This window comes from Hyla sarda, chromosome 2 (assembly GCF_029499605.1).
Source record: "Hyla sarda isolate aHylSar1 chromosome 2, aHylSar1.hap1, whole genome shotgun sequence".
NCBI classification, from domain to species: domain Eukaryota; kingdom Metazoa; phylum Chordata; class Amphibia; order Anura; family Hylidae; genus Hyla; species Hyla sarda.
The window spans coordinates 88,898,037-88,911,683 of NC_079190.1; the positions used below are offsets into that span (position 1 = coordinate 88,898,037).

General features: G+C 43.7%; 1 protein-coding gene across 2 annotated transcripts in view; it reads right to left on the reverse strand.

Annotated features, from left to right (window-relative positions):
* STAT6 (signal transducer and activator of transcription 6) overlaps nt 1-11,226 on the reverse strand; it is a 162,026-nt gene extending 150,800 nt beyond the window's left edge. For both annotated transcript variants that reach the window (XM_056562518.1, XM_056562517.1), the window contains exon 1: nt 10,979-11,226. The gene's annotated coding sequence lies outside the window, so the exon portion shown is untranslated. The remainder of the gene's footprint in view (nt 1-10,978) is intronic.
* Between the last annotated feature and the right edge of the window lie 2,421 nt (nt 11,227-13,647).

The following is a 13,647-nucleotide window of genomic DNA, read 5'->3' on the forward strand; positions in this document are numbered from 1 at the left end:
ATGTGACATTGTAAAAAAAATCATACTTCATAAGATATCCAGAAGCCTTCAAAACCAGGAACATAGCTACAAGACAAACTTGGACACATGTGTGAGGTGGATGAAAGAAAAAGACATATCCCTACATACATTATATGGTAAGTTGCAAGTTGATATAAAAATGATGAAAGGCTATTTTTATAAAAATAAACAAATTTGCCGATCTACCATTTCTCCCTCTCTGACTCGGCACTCTTGTAAGGACCTCTCTTACTGCTGCCAGATAACTACTACCGAAAAACTGTCTCTCCACTGATCAGAAATATCACATTGGATAGCCAAATGGGTTCAAATATGCAGGTTATTAGAAATTCCCCACTGGGAATCATGTTCTAGAGCTTCTTAAAGCTTCTTAATGTGTGGCAACAATGAAAAACATTCAGACACTTTTACAAATTACACTCACTGTTATATTTCTTACCTCTCGAATTGTAGGTGCCACATTTGAATATCTTATGTGAGACTGTATGCACTTAACTGGTTGCTGTCTAAGGATTAGCTGGCTTGTCCCAAGATGGCAAACAGTGTATGGCACGGCCTCCTGACTTGAGCCTGCGCCATAACGGGTGGCCTCAGCTGATTCCTGTAGCTGACGCCGCTGTTAATAGCCGACATGCGACGATCGCCGTGGATGGCTATTAACCCTTTAGATCGTCACTGTCAAAGCTGACAGGGGCGTCTAAAGGGATCTTTAAACAGTCCCTGGTGGTCCAATGGGCTGGATTGCCCCCCTGAGAAGTGGAGTGATCCACTTCTCAGGTAACTGAAGGGCTTACACCTCCTCTTGTGCTGGTCTTGGCTCTGTAATTGATAGAGCCTGGCTGGACCAGGCTTTATCAATCGAGCGCAGAGCACAACGATCAATGTAGTTCTATGTAACTACATTGATCTGTATGAGATATCTAATGATTCCTTCTAAAAGTCCAATAAGAGGACTAATAAAGTGTAAAAAAAAAATTGTTATATAAAAGTTTGAAAAAAAACACATTAACCCTTTCCATTTTAAAGTTTAAATCACCCCCTTTTCCCAAATTCCATATAAAAATATGTAAACATAATAAAAATAAACATATGTGGTATCACCACATACACAAATGTCCAAACTATAAAAATATAATGTTAATTAAACCACACGGCCAATGACATATACATTAAAAAATACCAAAGTCCAAAATTTTATTTTTGGTCATTTTGTATACCTTAAAAAAAAATATATAAGCGATCAGAAAGTCTAATAAAAACAAAAATGGTACAGATATAAACTAAATATCATGGTTCAAAAAAAATGAGCCCTCACATATCCCCCTATACGGAAAAATAAAAAAGTTATAGAGGTCGGAAAAGGACAATGTTATGCATCCTAATTTTCATGCAAAAAGTTATACATTTTTAACAGAAGTAAAACAAAATCAAACCTATATAAGTTAGCTATCATTTTAATCATATGGAGCTACATAATAAAGATTGCGTGTTCTTTTTAGCATAAAGTGCACTGAGTAGAAAAGGAAGCTGCCCAAAAATTACAAAATGGCATTTAAAAAAAAAAAATTGGTCCCACAAATATTTTTTATTTGTTTTTTTCGTAGATTTTGTGGTGAAATGACTGATGTCGTTACAAGTAAAATTGGTAGTGCATAAAACAAGCCCTTATATGGGTCTGTAGGTGTTATGAATTTTAGAAGGTGAGGAGGAAAAAACAAAAGAGCAAATATGAGAAAACCCTTAAGGGGTTAAAATAATCACCTGCTATCCACCCACCCACTGCATCATAGCCAGAGACCATGTCACTGATACCATATTGTCTCTGGCTGCATGGAATGCTGGGAAAGGTCAGAGACCACAGTGTATTTAGAATACTTTGACTATAGCACTTCCAGGTGTGGGTCCTATGCATGAAAACAGGACAAAGCGCCACATGGAGGTAATAGAAGCTTATTACACAGTATTATGTGGTGGCAAATGCAGGGTATATGTAGATGCAGGGCAGATGTTATGGCCCAAGGGGCAGATGGTATTAACCCCTTTTTGTCATGATGCCAGGGCTTGGATTAGCCTTAACCACACGAAAGTAATAACGCTGATCATGGGTTAGGCAGTGGCAATGAAGACACCAAAGCCAGGGGATGGACGGTCGATGCCTGTTGGGCCCGGCCAAACCTCGGCAACAGTTGGAGTAGGCCGAGGCACTTTAGTTGGTGCCTGCTGATTAGGCCAAAACCTTCTTGCCTTTAGGAGTAGGCCCGGGCACACCCTCAGATGACTTGGGCAGGTATTTTGGAGCCATGGCAGGCGTTTCAGGCAGGTAGACTTCCTCCTCTCGAACGGTGCCTTTAGCTTTTGTTGACAGCAACCCAAAGGGATCTGCATCCCAGTAGTCTGATGGGAAGTAGGCAAATAACATTTGGGTAGTATTCTTTGGGTGAGTCACCGCTGCCGCCCAATCTCCTCTCATGCTCTTCACAGGCAGGGCCGAACTGGGCGTGAAAACCAGCCCTGGAAAAAATTACATACCAGCCCCATAGTGTTGTGTCATTATACCAGTGCGTCGTTTTCTTGTTCATAAAAGGTAAAATCATGCATTTTAAAGCATATTAGAAGAGTGCCATATTTATAGATAAGACATATATAAAGAGCAAAAATAGTATAGTTTCCCCACATTAGGTGCAGTATATTTCCCCCACATTAGGTGCAGTATAGTTCCCCCACAATAGGTGCAGTTTAGTTCCCCACATTAGGTGCAGTATAGTTTCCCACATTAGGTGCAGTATAGTTACCCACATTAGGTGCAGTATAGTTCCCCACATTAGGTGCAGTATAGTTCCCGACATTAGGTGTAGCATAGTTCCCCCACACTAGGTGCAGCATAGTTCCCCCACAATAGGTGCAGTATAGTTCCCCACATTAGGTGCAGTATAGTCCCTCACATTAGGTGCAGTATAGTTCCCCACATTAGGTGCAGTATAGTTCCCCCACATTAGGTGCAGTATAGCTCCCCACATTAGGTACAGTACAGTTCCCCACATTAGGTGCAGTATAGCTCCCCACATTAGGTGCAGTCACTGAAGACAAGCAGGGCTCTGTACACTGAGGACAAGCAGGGCTCTGTACCTGAGGACAAGCAGGGATCTGTACACTGAGGAAAAGCAGGGCTCTGTACACTGAGGACAAGCAGAGCTCTGTACACTGAGGACAAGTGGGGCTCTGTACACGGAGGACAAGCAGGGCTCCGTACACTGACAACAAGCAGGGTTCTGTACCTGAGGACAAGCAGGGCTCTGTACACAGAGGACAAGCGGGGCTCTGTACACTGACAACAAGCAGGGCTCTTTACATGGAGGACAAGCAGGGATCTGTACCGGAGGACAAGCAGGGTATGTACGCAGGGACGGATCCAGAGTCTAGTCTCGGGAGGGGCACTATTAGAGAATTTTGTGTTGGCGGACAGAAAATAAGGTGTTGCTTAACCCCTTAAGGACTTAGCCCATTTTGGCCTTAAGGACTCATTTTTTCCTCCTCGCCTTCTAAAAATCATAACTCTTTTATATTTTCATCCACAGACTAGTATGAGGGCTTGTTTTTTGCGGGACCAGTTGTCCTTTGTAATGACATAACTCATTATATCATAAAATGTATGGCGCAACCAAAAAACACTATTTTTGTGGGGAAATTAAAACGAAAAACGCAATTTTGCTAATTTTGGAAGGTTTCGTTTTCACGCCGTACAATTTATGGTAAAAATGACATGTGTTCTTTATTCTGAGGGTCAATATGATTAAAATGATAGCCATTATTACATACTTTTCTATTATTGTTGCGCTTAAAAAAAATCACAAACTTTTTAACCAAATTAGTACGTTTATAATCCCTTTATTTTGATGACCTCTAACTTTTTTATTTTTCCGTATAAGCGGCGGTATGAGGGCTCATTTTTTGCGCCATGATCTGTAATTTTTTTTGATACCACATTTGCATATAAAAAACTTTTAAGAAATTTTTTATAATTTCTTTTTTAATAAAATGTATTAAAAAAGTAGCAATTTTGGATTTTTTTTTTCGTTCACGCCGTTCACCGTACGGGATCATTAACATGTTATTTTAATAGTTCGGACATTTACGCACGCGGCGATACCAAATATGTGTATAAAATATATTTTTTACGCTTTTTGGGGGTAAAATAGGAAAAAACGGACGTTTTACTTTTTTATTGGGGGAGGGGATTTTTCACTTTTTTTTTACTTTTACTTTTACATTTTTTTAAAAAATTTTTTACACTTGAATAGTCCCCATAGGGGACTATTCATAGCAATACCATGATTGCTAATACTGATCTGTTCTATGTATAGGACATAGAACAGATCAGTGTTATCGGCGATCTTCTGCTCTGGTCTGCTCGATCTCAGACCAGAGCAGAAGACACCGTGAGCCGGACGGAGGAAGGTGAGGGGCTCTCCGTGCGGCTTTCTGAATGATCGGATCCCCGCAGCAGCGCTGCGGGCGATCCGATCATTCATTCAAATCGCGCACTGCCGCAGATGCCGGGATCTGTATTGATCCCGGCACCTGAGGGGTTAATGGCGGACGCCCGCGAGATCGTGGGCGTCGCCCATTGCCGGCGGGTCCCTGGCTGCGATCAGCAGCCGGGATCAGCTGCGCATGACACAGGCATCACTCCGTTGCCCGCGGTTATGCACAGGACGTAAATGTACGTCCTGGTGCGTTAAGTACCACCGCACCAGGACGTACATTTACGTACTGCGTCCTTAAGGGGTTAATGAACTTACAATATTTTTAAATGTATATAGTATAATAATCAAATATACCAATTACCACAGAATGGGAAAGCGCTAAAGAAGTTTTTACCATTTAAAACTACAGCTCCCAGTATGACCTAAGTAGTGGTGAGGGGATGCTGAGAGTTTTTGTTTCACCCATCATTACTGCAAAACTTACAAGCGATGGAACAGTCAGGACACTACACAATGACATCAGCGACTACAGGTGACGTTTTCTCTATAGTCTTTCCTTATATGATTCAGATGTACATACCACCGGGTCCAGCTAAATGTTCTCAATGCAGAACGTGACGCCCAGATGGCTCCTCACTATGTCAGCGCATTCTGATCCTCTATATGAAAACAAGTATTATTATAAACCTCCCAAACACTGTATAATTTGAATATAATACTGGCACACACCCTCTGAATATAATTCTGGCACACTGTACCCTCCGAATATAATTCTGACGCACTGTACCTGAATATATTACTGCCACACACTGTACCCACTGATTATAACACTGCCACACAGTGTGTGACAGAATATAATACTGCCACACACTGTACCCCTGAATATAATACTGCCTCACACTGTACCCCTGAATATAGTACTGCCACACACTGTACCCACTGAATATAATACTGCCACACACTGTACCCCTGAATATAATACTGCCACACACTGTACCCCTGAATATAATACTGCCACACACTGTACCCACTGTATATAATACTGCCACACACTGTACCCCTGAATATAATACTGCCTCACACTGTACCCACTGAATATCATACTGCCACACACTGTAACCTCTGAATATATTACTACAACACACTGTACCCCCTGAATGTAATACTGCCTCACACTGTACCCCTGAATATAATACTGCCTCACACTGTACCCCCTGAATATAATACTGCCACACACTGTAACCTCTGAATATATTACTACAACACACTGTACCCCCTGAATATAATACTGCCACACACTGCACCCCCTGATTATAATACTGCCTTACACTGTACCCCCTGAATATAATACTGCCACACACTGTAACCTCTGAATATTTTACTACAACACACTGTACGCTCTAAATATCCCTCTGAATACAATACCGTGATGTATTGTGGCTAATGAAAACCATACTACCCCAGAAATTCCTTATACTCTCTGCCCTCATATATAGTAATAATGCCCCATCCTGTGCCCCCACATATAACTATGACCCACCCTGTTCTCCCTCATAATAATAATGCCCTCTGTCCTGTGCCCCTAGCATATAATGCCCCCCCTGTGCCCCTCACATATAATGCCGATGTAATGTCCCCCTCAAGTATAATGCCTCTGTAATGTTCCCCTCACATATAATGCCCCTGTAATGTTCCCCTCACATATAATGCCCCCCGTCCTTCTCCCTCAGGGGGCATTATAAGCAAGGGGCACATGACAGGGGGGTTCCTCACGTATAATGACCCCCTGTCATGTGCCACTCACTTATAATGCCCCGTCTTGTGCCCCTTACTTATAATGCCCGCTGTCCTGCACCCTCAGGGGGCATTTTAAGTAAGGGGCACAAGACAGAGGGCATTATAAGTGAGTGGCACATGACAGGGGGGCATTAAATGAGTATGCTTTACAGTGTCCTCTTCTCACCCCTATAACCCTTTTATTTTTCCACATACAGGACTATATGAGGGCTTATTTTATGTGCTGTGATCTGAAGTTTTTGTCAGGACCATTTTTATTTATATATATTTTTTTTTATTGAAGTGACCAAAAATACGCACTTCTGGACTTTGATATTTTTTCATGCTTTCGCCTTCCAGTGTGCAACTTAATTATTATATTTTATTAGTTCAGACATTTGTGCATGTGACGCTACCACATATGTTTAGGGTTTATGTATAGGGTTTTCCTTACATTATTTCATTTAAAAAAAATGGGAACAAAGGGTGATTCAAACTTTTATTAGGCAAGGGGTAAATCACATTTATTACTTTTTTTTATTTCTTTTTTTATTTCTTTTTACACTTTTTTGGTCCCCATGTATAGGCTGGTATAGGCCAGTGAGAAAAGGGACATAATACTGCGGGACTATATGCAGCTGTGCTGTACCCACTGCCCTGGCTACTATATATATATGTATATGTTTCTGTGCATAAATATAGCTGCCAGGGCAGTGGGTACAGCACAGGGAAGCTGATGTATATAGCCCAACAGTATTATGTCCCTATATACAAATGTCTGTGCTGTGTGTCCTCTGAACTGGCTAACACATACTACATATATTATATACGTAATATGGGCCAGGCATGGCAGAGAACACAGCACAGTCATTGGCATACAGTGACATAACACTGCGGGGCTATATACATCCCTGTGCTATACCCACTGCCCTGGCTACCATATATAATATATATATATAGCTGCCAGGGCAGTGGGTACAGCACAGATAAGCTGATGTATATAGTCCTGCAGTATTATGTCCATATATACGTGCTGTGTGTCCACTGAACTGGCTAGCCCATACTACATATATTATATATGTAATATGGGCCAGGCAGGGCAGAGAACACAGCACAGACATTGGTATATAATGACATAACACTGAGGGGCCATATACATTAATTGTAGCCTTGACTACTATATACATGCATATATTTATAGCAGCCAGGGCAGTGGTAAAGCACAGCTGATGTATATAGCCCCACAGTGTTATGTCAGTGTTTCCCAACTAGGGTGCCTCCAGCTGTTGCAAAACTCTGGTTGGCTGTCTGGGCATGCTGGTAGTTGTAGTTTTGCAACAGCTGGAGGCACCCTGTTTGAGAAACACATCACTGTATATCAATGACTGGCCCATACTGCATATAGTATAGGACAGAGGGCACAGCAGTCACTGGTATACAGGTAGTGACTGACATGCCCGGCCACTGGGACTTCACTACAGAGCTCCTCAACTCTGATGGCCGCCCTGCAGATCGGAGACTGTCAGACTGGACGGAGCTCCGCTGGTATGGAGTGAGGATACAGGCCTCAGAGGCTGTACAGCTGGCAGGCAGTCTCTCTTCTCTTCAGCTCTGCGGTGAGCAGACGGGGGAGGGGTCGGACAAGCAGGGACCAAGCTGCAGCATCCATCAGCTCCCTCTCTTAAAGGGGCAGCAGGAGCTGGAGCAGCGTGTGAAAGGTGAGAGGACAGTGGGGCCGGGGACAGCTCCCGCTCACGTGACCTCACATCTGAACGTAGCAGCGCGCCACGCCGGAGTTCAAAGCGCCTCTCCCAGGCAGCCACACTGACAACCCAGGGCCGTAAGTAAGAAGCAGGGCCGGCCTGGGACAGTGCATGGCCGGCCCTCTTCTTCTGTTAAGATATGTATCGTGGGTGCCGGGTGGCCTATGCGGGCCGCCTGTGCAGGCCACTGGGCCTGTTTTCATATAGGGGCCGGGTGCCCGTACGTTAATCCCTGCAAAGCGGGCCCCAGGGCCGGCGGCCCACCGGGAAAATTCCCCGGTATCCCGCTAGGCCAGTCCGGGCCTGTTCACAGGCATGTACTCTACAATCTTCCCGCTCTCCAGAGAATGCATAGCTGGGGGGAGATAGTCTCTTAGTACTGCCCTCCTATGGTGCCCCCGTGTTGGCAGTCCATAAGGGTGCCAAACCCCCTCACCTTGTCAAACTTGATTACAGTTGCATGACGGCGCTCCAGGGGTGGCTCACCCTCTCGGGGGTACTCTAACTTTCGGATATACAGGACCTCCAACTTCTTGGTATCTTGCTGATGCTCCTGTCGCACCTTGTATGGCAGCTGCCACGGCTCATATCTCTCCATCCTCTGGGCCCTCAGTTCCTCCACAATTGCAGCCACCTCAGTGTCTCTTGGCCCTTTCGGACTGGACTGGAGGAACTGAGGGATGGGACTTCCTTGGCAAGGGAAGAAGATGCTTCTTCACGTACCAGATCAAATTAGGCTCATTGCCAAATAACCATCTGGGTAGGGGTGGTGACTGCGGACGTGCAGACTTCTGGGACTGGGGGGCTTGCTCTGGACTAGGGGTGGAAGGAGGGGTAGAAAAAGTGGCCTCAGCCGGGGTACTCACTTCCGATTCCTCTGTCGGTATTTAGGCCCAGGACCCCCAGGTTCAGTGGTGAGGGGACAGCCTCATGGTGATGATGCATTTGATGACTTGGAAGTTCCCCCTTCCATGGTTGCTGGCCAGTCGTCATCCTCTAGTAGTGGGATCAGGTGACAGGCCTCATTGGCCCCGAGGGACAACCGCTGCAACCAGTCAGCGAGGTCTTGGTAAAGTTGCGCTGTGTCCGCGGCAACTTGCTGGTCCTCCAGCGCCATATTTTTACTCTCCCCCGTACATTTGCCTGCTCTGTCATCTTGCTGCTCTCTGAGACTTCCGGCAAACTAAGGAGCTATGACCGTGTGGTCTCTTTTATAACGGGCTTCAGTAAAATGGCCACCGGCTGGAAGGACGTCATCAGTACAGTGCCGACTTCGGGTCCCCTGGCAACAAGAGGCGGATCTTAATAGTTCCATTTCGGCATGGATACAGCTACATGACTTCCACGCCCAGGGGTGGGACGTTGACCAGCGCGGGACATTTTTGCGCGCTTCTCCTGCGCCATCTTAACCCTTTCAGGTACCGGCACAGTGGAACAGTGGAACATGGTTTCAGTTCTAATTTTGCACATTGTGGGTATAACTTTCACAGATTTCCAAAAAACAGGCAGCAAAGTTCTCTTCACCTCCCCTTCTATTGCACAAGCGCCAAGATGAAAGCATATTACAATCACAACAGTCCCATACACTTTTCTGCCACAACGGCATGCGACTATTACAGACAGTCTTGGACACAATTCAGACTAGGGGGGAGGACTTGTGGCTTGTGGTAAATGGCGCACACCCATATCCTTTTCGTAGGATGCCAAAAAGTTGTGGTGTCATGGTGCAAATGCAGGGTAGATGCAGGGCAGATGTTATGGCCCAAGGGGCAGATGGTATTAGCCCCTTCTTGTCATGACACCAGGGGATGATTTAGCCTTAACTACCGGAAGGTAATACCGCTGATCCTGGGTTAGGCAAGGGCAATGAAGACACCAACGCCAGATTAAGGATAACGGCAGCTTCACTGAAGCAAGACAGGCGATATAGTCTTTGCAGTACAGCCAAAAATCCCTGGGAGGTGACCAGTGACACAGGAGAACCTTGCAGGCTTGCTGAGACTTGCAGTAGTTAGGCTGACTTTAGTGCAGGCCACAATGACTACAGATGGACTTGACTTGACAGCGATGGTGACTGACAACAAGAGGACTTGACTTACTGATGACCGACTTGTGGCTGCAGGACTTTAGGCTTGAGGCCTCCAATGCTCTGGACCTCAGCATACAGCAGAAGAGAGAGATTGCAGCCCCTCCCCTTGTTATATAGGTGGGCTGTACAAGGAGCCAATAGGTCACTTGGGAAGGTCACCTGGTCACTGGAGCCTCTGGGTAACAATCATGTGGTAAAAACATTAAAGCAACAGTACATTAAGGCAAACCTATATACTGTAACATAATGGGGGTATGCTGCAGGGGAGCCCTGGGGACATGCAGGAACTCTCCCTGACAGGACAGGAAAGCAGTGCAGGGCCACATCATCCCATACTGGGAGATCACAATTATAACTTGCTATCATGGGCTCAAAGGCTGAAGAAAAATATCCTGGAATACCCCTTTAACACAATGGTATTTTGTTTTGTTATGTTAAAGGCTTCCTGGAATACTTTAAGGGCCATTCCAGGAAACAAGTTCATTATTGTAACACTACGAATACCTTACAATGTTACACAGAGGCCTAGCACAACTTTTATAATTCCAATAAGCTGCATCTCAGATCTTAAGTCCAACTCAAAACCTCAACCTCCTCCACTTCATTCTACATTAAATATCTAGAATCCTGGGAACCTAAAATGAACCACGGCCGACAGACACTCTCTCCTTGTAATGTCATTTCACATAGGCGTTTACCAATTAGTGCCACGAGGAGCGAATACATCTACTGCATGCTATATATTTCACAAGCCACTTACAGCCATCCTCGGATAGACAAGAAGATATGAGCACAACTTGTGAGCGATAAAACCCCTTCTCAAAACTCGTATTGGTTTCTCTTACCTCCCCCACAGCAGAACTTTTCCTCCTGCAAGCTTTCGGTTTCTTTCCCTTTGCTTTCTGTGTTTTCAGGAACCGTTGATTCGATACCTTATATGTTCAGTCCAAGTCCATAAACATCCAGCAAGAGATAAGAAACAGGACCCTCATGGATAAAGTAAAAAAAAAAGAAAGGTCAAAAGACAATTTTCGTGTCCCTCTGAGTGTTAAAATCTTTCTCCCTTCTGCGACGTGTTTTGCCTTGTTTTCACTTCCTGATTTAGTACAGTATATTGGCAGGCAGCCTGTCTTTTTTTCTCGCTTTGGCCCTGCCCTAAAAGTTGCACAAATTTCCTCTGTGTGTCAGTTTACTTGGAAATGTCTCTTATTCCATTTTGTTGCTCTCTGTTATTACTACTCTTATAACTATTCCATTGTTGTTGGTCGCAAGACGGGTGACGTTTCATAGTGCTTTGTGTGTACCAATCTGCCCTGGGACTTGGTGTATGAACATGGACTATGTAAAGCTTGTATATACAAGAACCTAGCCTCTGTTCTGGAAGAAAAGGGAGAGCATTGATATTGCTGTGAAGTCTACCCGCTATATAAGATGAATGTATCTGTGAGTGATAACATAATCAATGCACAGTTAAAGGGATACTGACAGGCGTTGACTCGCACTAAACCCAATACACTAAATAATAAATATATAAGCTCTAATATTTTGCAATAATGTCACCCTTGTGTCATCATGACACTATTAAGGTTTTGCATGCAATCCTGTATATCACAGGGAAACTCAAACAATCAAATATTATACATTTCAAATACTGAGTTCAGACACCTGATATGAGATTAAAAAACATATTTTTATTGAAACAATTATTTTAAAAGACATATGTTTTGCAATTGGAGAAGTGCTGCAATGGTCAACCAGTACAAAAAATGGGGCCTTTTAATGCGGTTTGCTATATCATAGTAACCCCGGACTATCCAATGCAATTGTTATGTGTAAGTGTAAAACTTGCCAAAGTGACTGTCTGTAAAAAATTACATGAATAAGAATTGCACTAAAGCACTCTATAGCACATTGTGCAAAGGGCAAAGTATAAATAATGTAAAGAACATGTGCCATCAAAGAAGTATATCCTCATAAATCACTATTTTTCTCAGAACAAGTTCTATGGCACATATTGCATTCAAATATCACATAAAGTGCTTCTAAATAATGTGCACCAATATATGGTAAATGTGAATGTAAACAGAAAGATGTCATACAACAAAGGAACATGAAGTCGCACTCACCCGGACAAATCTTCAGCGTGATGAAAGCTTTATTCCACAAGAAATGCTGCAGATACAGAAAAATTTGAATCCATGGCGGGGAGCGAGTGCCGGTGAGACTCTCAGATGCGGGGCATACCACTGATAGGCCTATCATTGGTATGCCCTGCGTCTGAGAGTCTCACCGGCCCTCGCTCCCCTCCATGGATAAAAATTTTTCTGTATCTGCAGCATTTCTTGTGGAATAAAGCTTTCATCACGCTGAAGATTTGTCTGGGTGAGTGCGACTTCATGTTCCTTTGTTGTATAACATCTTTCTGAAGGTCTTTATACTTGGAAGTCAGCACCCTAGGATACAGCTAGCTGCTAATTTATACCTGTAGCCAGCAATAGTCATTAGGAGCCATCCTACGGGATTTTACGTGTTTGTAGAGTTGTGCCTGGTTAATTTCTTTACCGTTTATGTTGAATGTAAACAGAACACATGCATGGAGAGCACAGATAGTAATACAAGGCTAATAAGTCTTACCAATGTGGGATAGCAACCGGAGCCCCAACCACTATGATCGTTTCGGTTTCGGTTTTCTCAAGAGATACTACATTACTAGTGACTCACCGGGTTTATATAGTATGTTTAATTGTTTAGATTACTTACAGTGGTGTGTTTCCCTTTCAGCGTTTCTATACCCTCACCTTAAGACCCTTCGGATCACATCCATATTTTTTAATCTCATATCAGGTGTTGTCTGAACGCCGTGTTTGAAATGTATAAACCCAATACACATATAGTGCAGGTGAACGGGATTACAACGAGCTATTCCTTTCCTGAATCCAAATGTATTAGTCTCCATTACTAATAGAACTGGAGGCAGGATCCGGTGTGAGGGATTTTTATGCGCCCCGGACAATTTTGCATCCGCTCCTGCCCTCTCTCTCCAGAGATTTCCACAAACAAATCTCTTATACCAGCATACCCAGCATAACCCTGTGTATTGGGTTTAGTTCAGGTGATCCAGCTGTCAGTTTCCCTTTAAAGTCCTTTAACACAGCATCTGATGATTTAGAAAGTCTGATAATCTCACTCTAGCCTCCAGCATAAAAATTCAGTCTAACAGGGAATAGCCAAATTTAATTGGAATAAAAAAATTGTAAACAGACCTGTCAATTACAGATCCATACTTCGAATAGCCAAAATGGTTGGAGACACATAGGCACACATCACTAAAGGACCACCCCTCACCCCCACACCCCAACACGCAAACACTTTTTGTTTTCCTTGTGTTCCTTTTATTTAGGATAATTTTAATGGTTTTATGGCTTACCATGCTCCCCGCACAATTTTGAGGTGTCTGTTGTTATGGTATTGTGGTGCGGTTAGGGTGGTGTGTATTGTAGACTGCAGGGTGATG